This window comes from Hypanus sabinus, unplaced genomic scaffold (genome assembly GCF_030144855.1).
Source record: "Hypanus sabinus isolate sHypSab1 unplaced genomic scaffold, sHypSab1.hap1 scaffold_727, whole genome shotgun sequence".
In the NCBI taxonomy this organism is placed as follows: domain Eukaryota; kingdom Metazoa; phylum Chordata; class Chondrichthyes; order Myliobatiformes; family Dasyatidae; genus Hypanus; species Hypanus sabinus.
In genome coordinates, this window is record NW_026781578.1 from 180169 (window position 1) to 196074 (window position 15906).

Consider the following 15906-nt stretch of genomic DNA (forward strand, 5'->3'; position numbering starts at 1 on the left):
CAACCGTCATCACTCATAACTACACTGTCCATCTCACAATTTTAACATAAACCAACTGCAGAAGATTGTTCTAAAAGTAGTTCAGGGAATACAGAATCTATGTTAAGAATACTTGCTAGATTTGAGGAACAGCGGGAATGAAGGAGAAAAAATACATTTGCACACTGAACCACAGTCTGATTGTTACAGCGCTAAGAGAACACACAAAGCGCTCGAGCAGGAACTGAAAGATACAGAATGAAATGCACACTCTCACAGTGGTAGCAGAGACTGACAGATACAGAATGAAACCCACACTCTCACACTGTAGCAGAGACTGACAGATACAGAATGAAACCCACACTCTCACACTGTAGCAGAGACTGACAGATACAGAATAAAACCCACACTCTCAAAGTGTAGCAGAGACTGACAGATACAGAATGAAACCCCCACTCTCACACTGTAGCAGAGACTGGCATATACAGAATGAAACCCACACTCTCACACTGTAGTAGAGACTGACAGATACAGAACGAAACAGACACACTCACACTGTAGTAGAGACTGACAGATACAGAACGAAACAGACACACTCACACTGTAGAAAAGACTGAAAAATACAGAATGAAAACCACACTCTCACACTGTACCAGAGACTGACAGATACAGAATGAAGCCCACACTCTCACACTGTAACAGAGACTAACAGATACAGAATGAAACCAACACTCTCACACTGTATCAGAGACTGAGAGGTACAGAATGAAACCCACACTCTCACACTGTAGCAGAGACTGACAGATACAGAATGAATTTCAGACTCTGACACTGTAGGAAAAACTTGTTTTGTCCAGAATGAAATGCACAGTCTCACACTTTAGGAGAGGGAGAAAAGTCTGTTTGTGTGTGTGCGTGCGTGAGATAGCGAGTGTATCTGTGTATGAGTGTGTGTTTGTGTGTGTGAGCGAGACAGAGAGAGAGAGAGAGAGAGAGAGAGAGAGAGAGAGAGAGAGAGAGAGGGAGAGAGAATCTCTCTATGTGTGCAATTGTGTGTGAGTGCGTGTGTGAGACAGTATGGAATGGAATCAATACATGGCAGAAAGTATTTTGTCAAATCATGCCGGTATTCACACCAGAGACAAAGGTGTTGATGTTTATGCTCGTAACCCACAGAGCAGTGAGTGACAGCATCATCAGCCCATTATATTCCTGCAGCTGATTGAATGCCACAGTATTTCAGTATTTCATCTAACTGTTCCTCAGGTGCATCCAACAGCGGCTTTGTCCGTCACTTTACCATTTCAAACTCCACAGCGCGAATAACAAATAAGAAGTGTTATGCATATACATTATAAGATATATAAGAGTTACACACAAAATTACCTACGCATGCACATTAGACACACAGAATAAAAACGCACACAAACATACCTATACACACACACAGACGCGCTCACACACACACACACACACACACACACACACACACACACACGCAAACATACTTACACACAAACACTACATATTTGGAGAAGATAGTTCAAAAGAGAGAAGGAACCGTGGACAGTTCTGGACTTATCGAAGGTGTGAAGATGAACATTATCCTGGGAAAGGTGGTCCAAATGACGCAAGCATCGATGTCGTCCAGGGCTGAAGGTGAATTGGACAGAGTGCCTTTGTATACAGCGTGTATGTTTTATGTATGGTGACAGGTAGACTGACAGAGTGGGATGGGTTTGGTGTCTGAGCGGCCAAATTGGAGGTGTTGAATTCAGAAAATATGACCGATAATGAATTTAAGTGTGTACAGACAGATCGAGAGGGTTTTCATGTGTCCCTGGATCCAGACCACAATGATAGGAAACCCAATCTAATTGTACATGAAGCAGCAGGCATGGCAGAGAAAATTGTGGAAAATGCGGGAAACATCGATTCCGGATTGCTTGTGGAAAGAGCACCACAGTGAAATTTTCAGTTTGGAAAATTGGAATAGTCGTGACCGCTGACAGCAAATCTGTGGAATGTTGTAAATTAAGCCTCTAATTGCGCATTTACTGGTCTCATTGCAGAATTTAGTCGAACCACGCAGGGGGATCTGACTGAGGTAATGCCAATGATATTGACGTGTTTGTGTCACATCCCCACAGCATTTTCACCTGAGACACTGTCGGTGATGTAATTTGTTTGTTCAGTAACAATGGTCAGAGGTGGGACCTTGTCACTGGAGATCGATCCCCTGTATAAATCAGAGCCTGTTGCAGTACGTCAGCCCAGAGTGTCTTGCCGAGCTGTGGAACTCAGAGCAATAGCGTTCACTTCGTCACTCAAATGGGATATCCAGTAATCTGGCGGATAGAAAACATTTACTACCCTGTTATTTCAGCCGTTGGAATTCCCGGTAAGCCGCTGTCACACCCGCGAATGACAAAAATGTATAGTTAATTCCAATAGACTGAATTAATTCGGAATTCATAGTTAATTCTGATATTCCGATTTTGATAATCTCGCTACTTGTTGCCTTTAACACAATGGCAGTGAAACCTTACAGAATGTTATACTTGTGACACACTACCGGGTTCACACTGGGGAGGAAGTTTCAAAGAGCTGCATGCTGGATATTTGTCCATCACCGTTGCTGAATGCGATTTCAAGACTGACTGTTGGTGCTGAACTCTGCAATTTTTGCTGCTGCTCACTACACCCAGTTCTGCACTCTGGTCACTGGGCATGGGAGGAGTTTCTTCTGCTGCACATTCACCTTTAATGGGACTGGAGTTTAATATTCTGCAGCTGAGACAAATAAATCAGTTCTATTTTAAACCTTGTCTTTGGAACTCTGTGAGTTTACAACACAACTAGTGTACTCAGGACGGCTGGACCCTGCCAATGATTCTATTCCTTGACAGTCCTTTTAAATCCTCCCCTATTGTTTATCTCCTGCTTCCCTGTGCTGATGGGTTCCAAACCAATGGTGAAGAGGTTTCCTTTAAATTTTCTACTGACTGAAGAAATCGCACTGATTGCAGTTCTGTCTGAGATGTTCTTCGCCCCTCAAATCTCTGGGCTTACGAAGAATGACATTGGGAGTCAACCTCCTTATTCAGCGCTTATCTCCACATTTGGGCCCAATTCCCCTGCTTCTGAAGGGTTGTTCGAAAACACCACTCTCCTCTAAAGACTGAAAGCCAAATGGGAAACCTTCCGTTGGATGTTCAATGAAGCAGGGTCAGAAACCAGAGGCGAGTCTGCACAGGGCAGAGTTTGGGGCTCTAGACAATGGTCGGGATAAGAATGTATGATGAGGAGAAGGGAATCAGCAGCGGGGTGTGGCAGCACATGACAGAGTAGCAAGATTTGGAAGCTCATTTGACGGAAAATAATTCAGTTGTCAGACTGACAACACAGACAATGCCTGTTGTGAGATTCCCCATTGGTGGAGGCACGTGTGTGTTGAGAATGGTGATATCTATTGAAAGAGTTGTTCCTGCTTGTTTATCCTGCAATATTATATCCGGATGGTTATTTTAGATTAACCTGTCTGTTGTAATGTATTGATTATAATATCAATTGTGAGATTCTGTCCCTAACTGTATATGGCTTGAATTTATGGTGCCTTAATGAGGTGACTGAGGTCATTCATGACTTTGTATTTTAAAGTAAGATTTTGGTGAATGATATTTGCCACTTGATTTTACATGCACAAATAATCAGATTGAGTTAAACTGCTGCAGGATTCTAGGAATATTTTGGATTGTGTCTGGTTTCCCTTGGCATTATCTGCATTTATTGCCTTGTTTGTTTGTATTGCATGTATTTGTGAGGTTGTTAACCACCTTGTCCTGTACTTCTGCAAGAAATCCCTCTGTTTCTGGGAAGAGGTGTCCAACTCTCAGTCAGGTGCTCGATGCTTCCTTTTCAACATCTTGTCTGCTCAGATCGTTGGGATGTCTCCCATGGAAGGTTATTCTCATTTGGTTTGTTAATGTTTTTTTCCATATTGATTATTCATGTTTCTGAGTTGGCCTCTCATTTAAGTGTATATTGCATATATACACTCGGAGTGCTGAATCCTGTTTATTTTTGAAGAAAATATATACTTAAAAGTTTTATCCGATTGTTGTGTGATTTTTTTTCATTTGTGTTATTCCTCTTCCTCCTTCTGTCCAAGGTAGTGCTTGAGTTTAAGTAGGCTTTTCTGAAGTTTTCTAAAGTTCTTATTTATCTTTGAAAATATTACTGATTGAAATCGGACCAAGTTATTTTTTATTAAGAAAAACTCAAGGTCGGTATTGATGAAAGTGTTCATTGCTTTTATTGTATTTGTTAACTATTGAACTCAGTTTTCCAGGTTTTCTTAACCCTTGAACTAAATTTTGTCAAAGGTTTTCCCTATTTGCACTGCTTTCTATTTTATTTGCTTGTTGTTATTCCAAATACGTGGGAACCAGCAGTCACAGTGAAGGATCTTGGCCCGAAATGTTGATTCCCATCCATAGATTCTGCCTGACATGATGAGCTCCTCCAGCACTTTGTGTGTAGTTCTGTAGTTTTCTAGCATCTGCAGATCCTCTTGTTTCCCAGATACTTGTGCTTCTTGAAAGAACAAGCCGGTTGTAGTGTCGTGTAGCTCTGTTGGTAAAATATTCAATAAAAACATGAGAAAGAGGTGGCACAGGGTTGGAAGGTGTAGAGTATCAGGATGTGGAATTAAAGAAGAGCAAATGTAAAACAAAATCCCTGATGGGAATTGTTTCGAGACCACCAAAACGTAGTTAGTATGTGGTCCACAAATTACAATGGGATATAGAAAACGCTTGCCAAAAGCGTAATGTGTGGATAGTCATGGGGGGTTGTCATGCAGGTGATTAGGAAAATTAGGATGGTGTTGGTCTGAAGAGGAGGAATTTCCTAGAATGTCCACAAGATGCTTTTTTAGAGCAGCTCGTCGTTGAGCGCACTTGGGGATCAGCTATTCTGGACTGGGTACTTCAATGATCGGGAATTAATTAGGTCACTTAATTTCAAAGAACCCTCAGGGGCAAGTGACCTTAATATGATCAAATTCACCCTGACATTAGAGAAGGAGAAGCTAAAGTCAGATATGGAATAAAGAGGGTTAGAGAGGCATGAGAGAAAAATTGGTCAAGATTGATTTGAAAAGAATGAATTTGAAAAGGCAGGGATGACAGCAGAACATCAATGGCTGGAATTTCTGGAAGCAAATTGCAAAGAAGAAGTAGTATTCTAAAGTTAAGGTGACAATACCGTGGCTGATAAGGGAAACCAAAGACAATATAAAAACGAAAGAGAGGGCACACAGCAAAAATTACACGGAAGTTTGAGGATTGGGAAGCTTTTTAAAAACCGACAGAATGCAACTAAAATAATTCAGAAGGAGAAGATGGAATACATAGATGAGCTAACCATTAATATTAAAGAACATACCAATTTTTCTAAAGGTACAGATGGTGTAAAAGAGATGCGAAAATGGTTATCAGACCAATGAAAAAATTATGATGGAGAGGTAGTAATGGGGTGCAAGGTGATGCCAGATGAACGGAATAAGTATTGTAGATCACTCTTATCTCTGATAGACACTAGCAGGAATATGGAAGCTGCAGATGTCAGTGGTCAGAATTGTAAAGTTATGTTACTCGGGGGAAGGTTCTTGGGAAACGGAGATGGTCTGAAGGTAAATAGGTCACCGGGACCAGATGGTGTAAACCCCAGAGATCTGAAAGTGGTGGCTGAAGAGATGCGGAGGCATTAGAAATGATTTTTGAGAATCGTTAAGGAAATTATATCCTAAGAAGTTTTGTTTTCCTTCCCTGTTCCCCCTCTCCCAGTTTCATCTGTCACCGACCACTTTTTCCATCCCTTTCACCCCCACACTTCTTCCTCTGACGTCTCATCTTCTTTGTTCCCAATCCTGATGAAGAGTCTTGGCCCGAAACGTCGACTGTTTACTATTTCCCATATATCCTGCCTGGCCTCCTAGGTTCATTCAGTATTTTGTGTTTGTGTTGCTTGGATTCCCAGCATCCACAGATTTTCTCCTGTTTTTGATAAAAACAAAAGCAGGGTCAGTGGAAACAAGAAAACAGTGGAAAGATTGGAAAGCTTTTACATAACCAACAGGAGACAACCAAAAATATAACACAGGAGGGATAAGATGAAAAATTAAAGTAAGTGAGCCAATAATATCCGTTATCAAGAGCTGTTCATACCTATAAATAGTAAAAGGGGGCGAGTTGATTTTGTACCGCTGGAAGATGATGCTGCCGATCGAGCAAAGAAATAGCGGCCGAACATAATAAGTATTTTCTGTCATTCTTCATTGTATAAGACAATAAGACATAGGAGCAGAATTAGTCCATTCAGCCCATCAAGTCTGCTCCATCATTCTATCATGGATGATGCCGGTTCTCTCTCAACCCCATGCACCTGCCTCCTCGGCATATCCTGTAATTCCCTGTCTGATCAGCAAATTCCTTAAGTGTACCCACGGACGTGGCCCTCACCGCTGTCTGTGCCAGAGAATTCCACAGATGCAATCTTCTCTGACTAAATAAAATTCTCTTTTACTACTCTAAAAGGTCGCTCCTCATTGTTGAGGCTGTGTCCTCTGTTATGCCTGCCCCTACTATACGAAATGTCCAGTCCTCATCCACACTATCTGGACTTTCCCAAATTCAGTGGGTTTCAGTGAGATTTGCCACCCCACCATCCGCATTCATTAAACTTAGGTCAGTGCAGGTGTACAGGCCCAAGGCTGGCAAACGCTCCTCATATCTTAACCCCTTTATTCCCGGAATCATCTTCTTGAACATCTTCTGTACTCACTCCAATGACAGCACAGGTTTTCCGAGATATGGGTCCCAAATGCTCTAAGTGCGGACTAATAGGGTCTTATAAACTACCCGGATGATCTCTTTGCTTATATCTTCCACTTCACTCTAAATAAATGCTAGCATTACATTTGCCTTCTTTACACAGCTTCTCCTGTTAATTAACCTTCTGGGAGTCTTGCCCGAGGACTAATTTTTTTCTTCCGTACTTCTGTTGTTTGAAACTTCTCCTCAATCAGATAATAGTTCACGATTGTTCCTTTTGCCAAAAATCACCATCGTACATTTCCCAATATTGTATTCCATCCGCCATATTTTTGCTCATTCTTCAAATTTGCCTGTGTCCTGCTGCAATCACATTGCTTCCTCAGCCCTACCGACGCCTCCACCTATCTTTCACAAATCTATCCTATAGCCCGAACTTTGGACGGGGTCCACGTTCGGATTAGTTGGGTTGTGTCGATCATGATTTTTCAACAGTGCTAACCAGGATCTAATTCTGACTTCGCTTGTTTTTTTTTTGTTTCTCCGATTCATTCAACCACAGAAGTTACTGGTAAAAGGAATCCCGTATCTAGTATATCTACTTTCCAAGCAGACCTGATCCTCTGGGGAGGATCTCCCAAGAATTTATTTACTCATTCAATCTTTTGGTTTTTAAATGAGAATCCTGCCGGACAGATCTTCTGGAAATGTTTGAAGAAGTTACACGCAGGTTATTTTCAGGAGAATCGTTGGACGTGTGTACTTGGATTTTCAGAAGGCCTTTGAGAAGTTGCCGCTCATGAGGCTGTTCAACTAGTTAATATTCAATGGCATAAGGCCAGGTGACCATAATAAGTAGGAATAGAATTAAACCATTTGTTACATCGAGTGTGCTTCGCCATTCCATCAGGGCTGATCCAATTTTCCTTTCAGCTCCAGTCTTCTGTCTTCCACCCACATCCACTCATGTCCTGCACAATCAGGAATCTGTCACACTGTGCATTAAATATACAGGAACGCTTGGACTCCGCAGATGACTGTGGTAAAGAACTCCACTGATTCATCACTCTGTGGCTGAAGGAATGCTTACTCAATTCCGTTTTAAAAGGATTGCTTTCCGTAAAATCCTCTCCACACTCACTCTATCAAGGCCTTTCACTATTCGATAGCTTTCAATGAGGCCACTCCTATTTTTTTTGAATTCCAGTGAATACAGACACCAAGTGGTCAAACATTGTTCGGATGGCTCGCCATCCAATCCTGGAATCACTTTCGTGAAACTGATTTGGATTATCTCCAGTCAAACACATCTAAGATAAGGGGCCCAAAACTGCTCATAACACTCCAGGTGAGGCCCCACCTGTTCTTTATAAAGTGACCGCATTATCTACTTTCTTTTATATTTTGGTTCTCTGGAAATCCACGCTGACATTGCACGCCTTCTTCACCGCAGACTCAACCTGCAATTTCCCCTTTATGGACTGTCACACAGGAGTTCCCGGGTCCCTTTCCCCCTGAGTTTCTGTTTGTATTTTCCCTCCGTTTAGAAAAGAATCAATGCTTTCCTTTCTTCTACCAATGTGCATGACCAGAGAATTTACTACCTTCCATCAGCCATTTCCTTACCCATTCTCCTAATCTATGTAGGTGCTTCTGTAGCCTCTCTACTTACACAATGCTCCCTGCCCATCCACCTCTCTTCATATCGCCTGCAAACATTGCAAATAAAACCGATAAATTCCATCATTGAAATCAGCTTTGGCATAGAACGTAAGAAGAATCGATCCCAACATGGATTCCCGTGGAACCCCACTCTTCACCGGCAATTATCGTCTCGATTATTTGACACTTTTCACAGGTTTATGGAAACTTAGTCGCTGTGTACGTTCACGTGCTGATTTAGCACAGACAAAAAGCACTTATCAATAAATACAAACTCCTTCTGTACCTAACTGATCATTATTGCTGATGAGTAATCCTTGTAACACATTCTCTCAATCGTCACAGATACATCTGACATCATCCGAAAGTCAGGACAGAGCAGCATTCAACAATGAGGCCTACACAGCAATACTGATGTCAGTCTCCAGAACGCTATGATAGTTTACACGAATAGAGTGGCTGGAAAGTTCACACGGATTGAGAAGTAGGTGTGTGAGGTTTACTCGTGCCTCAGGGTTTAGCAGCCGGAGCTGAGAGCAAAAGGAAAAACAAATAATACCATTGATAATAATTTACCTGTTTAAAACCAGGATATAAAATTGTAGCATCCTGCATCCCACAGCTATTCGACACTCACTGAGATAATCACAATATAATCACAGAGGAGCAGAAGGTAGGCCGTGAGGGTGTGAAAATATGTAAAGATAACTGATAATAGGTTCTGTAATTCTAAATCATGCACGAATGAATATCTGAAAGCTTTCATGTGGTTATGTTGACTACAAAAATCATTCAATTCTGCCCCACACAAATCATGTCATTTGGAGTGGATAACCGCAGAACATTAAACACAATGAAAGGTGCAATAGAGCGAGTCGAGCAGTAAGGTCCAATACTCCCGATGGATGGAAATGAAACAGATAAACACTTGGGATATCAAAATGCAAGCAAATTAGATCATTGGCGGCGTGATAAATGGAAATATACCACTTCAGGGCTTAAGAAAATGCGCCAGAAAGAGCTCAATAGTGAAAATATCACAAAGGCAACACACAGGTTTGCTGCAAATACATTATATTTGTTTGTCAAACCCTATCTGGAAAACTGATCAAGAAATACAACAACTGAAATGAAAATTTTAGAAAACACTACGTACACTTCAGAGAGTGGGGAGTGAGGGACATCGGGCACTTCGAAGCCCAGAGGCAGAAGCAGGAAGATGTTGGAGAAGGGCTGGGCACAGTTGGACTGTGTCTCCCAATTCTGGTTCCAGCAATTTAGGATGGATGTGGACGTCTCCGTCATGTAGCCTAGAATATTCCTGGGAATAGTTCCACCGGTAAGGACGCTCAGACCCAGGTTAGACCGGAAAGGCTATTATTGCTCGTCCTGCAGCAGAGAAGCCGAAGAAGTGTACAAAGACTGTGGTAAATCTAGTCAAGAAGAAAAGAAGAGCTGATGAAAGTTTCAAAATTCTGGGTAATGATAGAGAGCTGGAAGATTATAAGGCTAGCAGGAGGAGCTCAGGACACAAGTTAGAAGAGCCAGAAGGGGCCATGAGAAGGCCTTGGCGAACAAGATTAAGGAAAACCCCAAGACACTCTAGAAGTAAGTTAAGAGGATAAGAAGTGTGAGAATAGGACCAATCAAGTGTGACAGTGGAAAAAAGTGTATGGAACCGGGGGAGACAATGGAGGTACTTACTGTGTACTTTGCTTCAGTATTCACTACGGAAAAATGATCCACTCAGTCCACCCAGCTGAAAGTGGGTACTGGCAAACTGTTGTTGACTAAACTTTCGGTAGGCTGGCGCCCTGTCCGGAGTGGGGGGAGTCTCACGAAACAGAAACCGGCATTAGCACCGGCCTGATGAGCCTATTTTTAAAAAAGTACACCCTCACAAAATAAATGCCAGACAATACACAAAAGGCGAGTAGATAATTGCAACATTATACTTCTTAGTGATGGGTTAGTGAAAAGAGATAACCGAAAGGCGCCAAATCAGTAAGTTTATCAGATTGTGCATCTAATATTTTAATACGTTGGAGCTCACGACTCCGGTTCCATCCACAAAGACGTTCGGCCACGAAGCGAACCGCCGACGTCCAGTATCCGCCGCCCTGGAACCGCTGTCCGCTCTTCACACGTATGTCCTCTTCGCTCGCCTCCCGGAAAAGACCGCGAACTCCCTCTCAGCACACGCATACTAGATAGCATGACAATTCTCCATTGGTCAGTTCAACCTCTTATCTACAGTTATAACCCAAACATTCCAGATACAGAAACCCGTTACAGCATTAAGTAACATTACGGAGAAGCCATCTCGTTAGCCTGAACATTTAACATCACAGTTACTGGTACTGAGAGTCCTACATAGGGATAACTTACAGCGGACTGAAAAGCCTGAGCATGTAGATATTAAGGAAGAGGATCTGCTGGATCTTTTGGAAAACTTAAAGTTGTATAGATCACCGGGACGAGTTGAAAGCCTACAGCAGCAACGTTCCCCAAATCATCCAACGCTACATCGACGATTGCATAGTTGCTGCCCCCTGCATCTTCCTCAGCTCGTCGATTTATTCAAATTTGCCTCCAACTTCCACCCTGCCTTCAAATTGACTTGGTCCACTTCAGGCACCTCCGTTCTCTATCTTCAGCTCTATCTCCATCTCCCGAGACAGACTAACCACTGGTATATATAATAAATCAACTGCCTCACAGCCGTCCGTACGGTACCTCTTTCCAGCCTGTCATTTGTAAACAAAGCCGCCCCTTCTTTCAGCTCCTCGGTTCCCTCTGTATCTGCTCTCAGGCTGAGGCTTTTCATTCCAGAGCAACTGAGATGTCCTCCATCTTCAAAGAAAGGGGCTTCCTCTCCCCCGCACCTCTTCCATTTCACACAAATCTGCCCTTACAGCATCCTGCCGCCGCCCCGTCACGGAGAGTGTTCCTAATGTCCTCACTTAGCGCACCACAATGCACATTCTGCACATAATTGCAGATAACTTCCAGCATCTCCAACGGGATCTCACCACCGATCACATCTTCCCATCCTCATACAACTCCCGACCATTTCTACTTTCTGCAGGGATGACTCTCTATGTGACTCCCTGGTCCTTCCCCACCGATCTTCCTCGTGGCACTTATCATTACAACTGGAACAAGCACAACATCTCCCTCAGGACCCAAACAGTCCTTCCAGGTGTGGCGACACTTCACCTGCGAGTCTGTTGGGGTCATCTACAGTGTCCGGTCGTTGAGAGCTCCTATAATTCAGTGAGACCCAACGTAGGTCGGAAGACCCCTCCCCCTCGTCGAGAACCTGCCATGAAAAGCGGTGGCCTCCCCTTTCGATTCTACTTCCGGTTCCCATTCTGACATGTCAGTCCGTGTCCTCCTCTACTGCCAAGGCGGCGACACAGAGGTTCGAGTACTGACACCTTGTATTCCGTCAGGGTAGCCTCCAATATCCTGGCATGAACATCGATTTCTCTAATGGCTGGTCATTGCCCACACTCAACCCCACAACTTCTTCAACATACCGCATTCATGGTTCCCTTTCACAACTCCTTACCTGATTATCTCCACAACTTATATATAAATAACAATACCTCGTTTCCTGAAATAATGGAAAGGCTGAACTGCTGGGAACAACAACGTTTTCAGGAAGTTCGATTTATTCATGCGCTTGCCGAGCAGGTTTGAATTTATTTTCGGAATGGGAAAACTATTTGACCCTTTCAACTGAGCGGTATAGACTTCTGAAACATTTCAAAACAAAAGTAGCGGGGGAGATCAAAAGTACTTTCACCTGCTCTCTGAATCTGGTCTTGGTCACTCCGTAGATAAATGCATTCGTGCAGCTGCTGAAATTCTGAATCACAGAACCCCAAAACTGTGCCTGGGAAAGCCGAATAGACGTTTCCCGGTCTGTGTAGAGGCATCGCATGAGAATGAAGACCAGAGTGGTTGTCGCCCAACAGAGAAGGAAACTCGCCGACAGGCTGAAGAGCAGAATGATGGATTGTCTCCGACTCTCCATCTCCGGATCTCGCTGGTTCCCGCAATTTCCCCGTCCCTTCAGTCCCCTGCGGACTCTGCTCGCCGCCAGTATCTGTCTGACGGTCAGAGCATTGAGGGTCAAAATGAGGAAGAAAGGAAGTAGCGGATTCAACAGACGGTCCACCCAATAAAACACCTCAAATGATTATCTGAAAGGAAGTGCGGGCCTATTGGTGCAGACCCAGTTCCCATTTTCCAAAAACGCTACTCCATTCGTATACATGAAATAAAATGGGATGGTTTTTAAACATAAACCGACAGATATTGCACCAGGCACCAATCCTGCAATACTGGGGATGCAGTATTTCGTTTTAAATTTAACGGAGCAAATGGCCACAAAGCGATCGAAAGTGAAAGCGTCAGTAAACCACACGGAACAGTCAACGGCCACGTGACACAGGACGTAGTGGACAAGCCAGAACGGAGCGTGGTCCAGGATTCCGGAATGAAATCCGCATGCTCGACCCATCTGGTAGAACAGGACTTCGATAATCACCACCATTAGATCCGCCGCAGCCATCGCCACCAGGTAACGTGTGACGCATTTGGAGAGACCGCAGTTTCCTCGGCTGAGAATGATGATTGCCACAAGGTTAACTGCAGTGAGACAAAAAAGACCAAAATAAAAATAATTCAAATGTGTGTTTTTTTTTGCAGAAATACAGCCGTCAATTGTTCTCTTTAAATAAAATCCATCGTTCAGCTCTGCTGGACGTTATCAGTAGAAGTAAAAAGATACTATGTTTGTTTGAGCACATGACCGCAGCATAAAGCGTTTTACAGTAGCGCATGCTCACATTAATCGCTTCACGTTCACGGATGCAGCAGCGATGAGCAGAGTCCAGGAATGATAGATCACAGAAACGGGTCCTTCGGCCCAATGTCTCCATGCCGACCGACGTGGCCACCTGATACAGTTGTTCGTGGTTGGGTCACATTCGTCAAATTGTCCATCTGCATTTTAAATATTGTTAATGACTGTACGCCCATTTCCTTTCTCAGGCTGTTCAATACACAGAGCAACTCCTATGTGAGTAAACGTCTCTCGAAATCCAGCTATATTTCTGCTCTCAATAAAATGCCACTCGGCCGAACCTCTCCCTGTAACTCAATCCCGCGAGTCCCTGCAGCATCTTTGTGAATACTGTCTGCACACTTTTCAGCAGAATTCTGCCTTTCCTATAACAGGGCGGCCAAGACTGTTCACAGAACTCCAAGCGCGGTATCTCCAAGGAGAGAGGAAGTGTAATTGAAGTGCGTATCTGCGCTTCTTTCCGAAAATCTGAGTTACTATTCCATTGCAAGGTCAGATTCTGAAACCAAGATCTTGCACCGCAGCAACCTTCCCTCTGTTTTATTTTACTGCTTCGGGGACAAACCATTGCTCTGGGCAGAAAATTGTTACCCGGTCTTAAAAGTTCTCGGCACTTGGAATGTTTTTTAAATCTGTAATATGCAAGTCAAACGATGACAAAACATAACACACAACACACGTAAAGACTGTCAGACAGTCACAATTGACAGGGAGGATGCAACAGTGAAATGTCCTGACGGGACGACGTTGGTGGTTTCTTAACAGTGAGCGACCGACTTCCATTCTGTCTTCATTGTGACCATTTGTGACAGTGTTGTAACTTGAAACCATGACAATGCACGTACGCTGAAGCTAAAATGCTTCAATGTAAATGTGGTACGTTTAATGTTTAGCACATTTATGGATTATATTCATTAATACCGTTAAATTCAGAGTATTTCATTATTATATTACCAAAGATGTCGAAACATTTTAGCATAATTTCAAAATGATGATAACATGGTAAAAAGAAATTCCAGCTGCTTGTCCACAAATGCCATGTTCGCGGGGGAATTTCAATCATGGCGAGGCTGTGGTATGGAATTGATGACGGGCGCAGTAAAAGAATTCCTGTTCCTTCGAGCCGGAATCGAACCAGCGACCTAAGGATGACTCCATTTCCTCTACAGTCCTCCGCTCTACCAACTGAGCTATCGAAGGAAAAGCGACAGCAAGTTTCTCCACGTTGGCTCCTACCGACAATCATTATGCAGATTTCAGCCTGGCATCTGTCGACCGACGGCAAAAGCCTGCCTGTGGCAACTATCTCGTCCTTCCAGCACTGGGGGCCACAGGCCACGGGATGACGCCTATCACCGCGCTCCTGACAATTCTAGGGACACTACGATTCCAACACAGCTCTTTGATCGTCCTCGCCCGTTCAAATCAAAGTTACTCAGCTTTCTCTTTTCACCCAGTAACCAGGGCAATGTCCTTCTAACCACTCAACTGATTTATGCCAGAATTGTCGCCTGCAGCTCATGCATTACTGAAACTCCAGCTGCCAGCCAGCTTTTCCTCCTATCTGCTTTCAACACAGCAAAACTACGACATTTTCTTCCGGTCCTTTGACTGAGACACTTTCCGCTCGCTCAGCGCCAACCGCATCTTTTGTGAAATCCAAGTTCAGGAATTTGATGCGAGGAATCCTCTGAATACAAAATGTCGATGGAGAATGCGAGCATCGATCTCGCTACCTCTCGCATGCTAAGCGAGCGCTCTACCATTTGAGCTAATTCCCCAGCACGTCGTGCTAACTTCCTATAATATGCTTCGTTGGATAAACATCATCGCATGCCTGCCACTGTTCACCGATGCACAATCAGCAGCTCACAGACAGGCACACACAGTCACTCACTCATCAGTAGCTGAGAGCGGCGTGAGGTCTCTGCTTCCGTATCAGTAATGGAAAGGTACTTACCCGGGATACCGACAATTATAATGACTGTGTGACAAATAGCCCTTTCTGGAAACATTGTTAATCCAAGGCTGTTCTGTTTGGTATGTTGTCAATTTCTAAATTTCATAAAAGTTGTAAATAGCCAGTAAATAAACTCAAACAGTTATAACAAAGCCCAGAGAGCAAACATCTTTTGCGCTTTCTGGGTAAAACTCTTCACGGATCACACGTTGCTGAGAGTCCACCGCGTCTGGATGTTTCCGTCCTCAATGTAGCTGAAGCACAGAATGAGGTACTTTTATAGAAAAATCGGTCACCAATAATGAAAACAACCTGTACAGTGACTGGTGCTAATTACCGCTAATTAGCAAAAATATCTCTGCTCCAACGAACCGTAATGCCAGTGGGGAAATAACACGCTTTATTTCATTGAACTGAACGCAACACCTGTCATGAAGCCTCAAGAGACGGCCGATGCTGGGATCGCAACACCAGCTGCGATGTTGTCAAACTACTCCGTGTAATGACAGGACATTATCTGACCATCGATGGTGACGACAGTAGTCTGTAATCCTGTGGGTGAGTCCACCTCATCAGCGCTGATTCCACTCTCA

General features: G+C 43.5%; 2 non-coding genes across 2 annotated transcripts; both read right to left on the reverse strand.

The window, feature by feature from the left end:
* Positions 1-14467: 14467 nt before the first annotated feature.
* On the reverse strand, positions 14468-14553 carry trnay-gua (transfer RNA tyrosine (anticodon GUA)). Its single transcript is given in 2 exon segments — positions 14468-14503; positions 14517-14553. It is a non-coding gene; the product is annotated as a tRNA-Tyr (tRNA).
* A 508-nt stretch (positions 14554-15061) lies between these two features.
* trnaa-agc (transfer RNA alanine (anticodon AGC)) lies at positions 15062-15134 on the reverse strand. The gene has a single exon. It is a non-coding gene; the product is annotated as a tRNA-Ala (tRNA).
* Between the last annotated feature and the right edge of the window lie 772 nt (positions 15135-15906).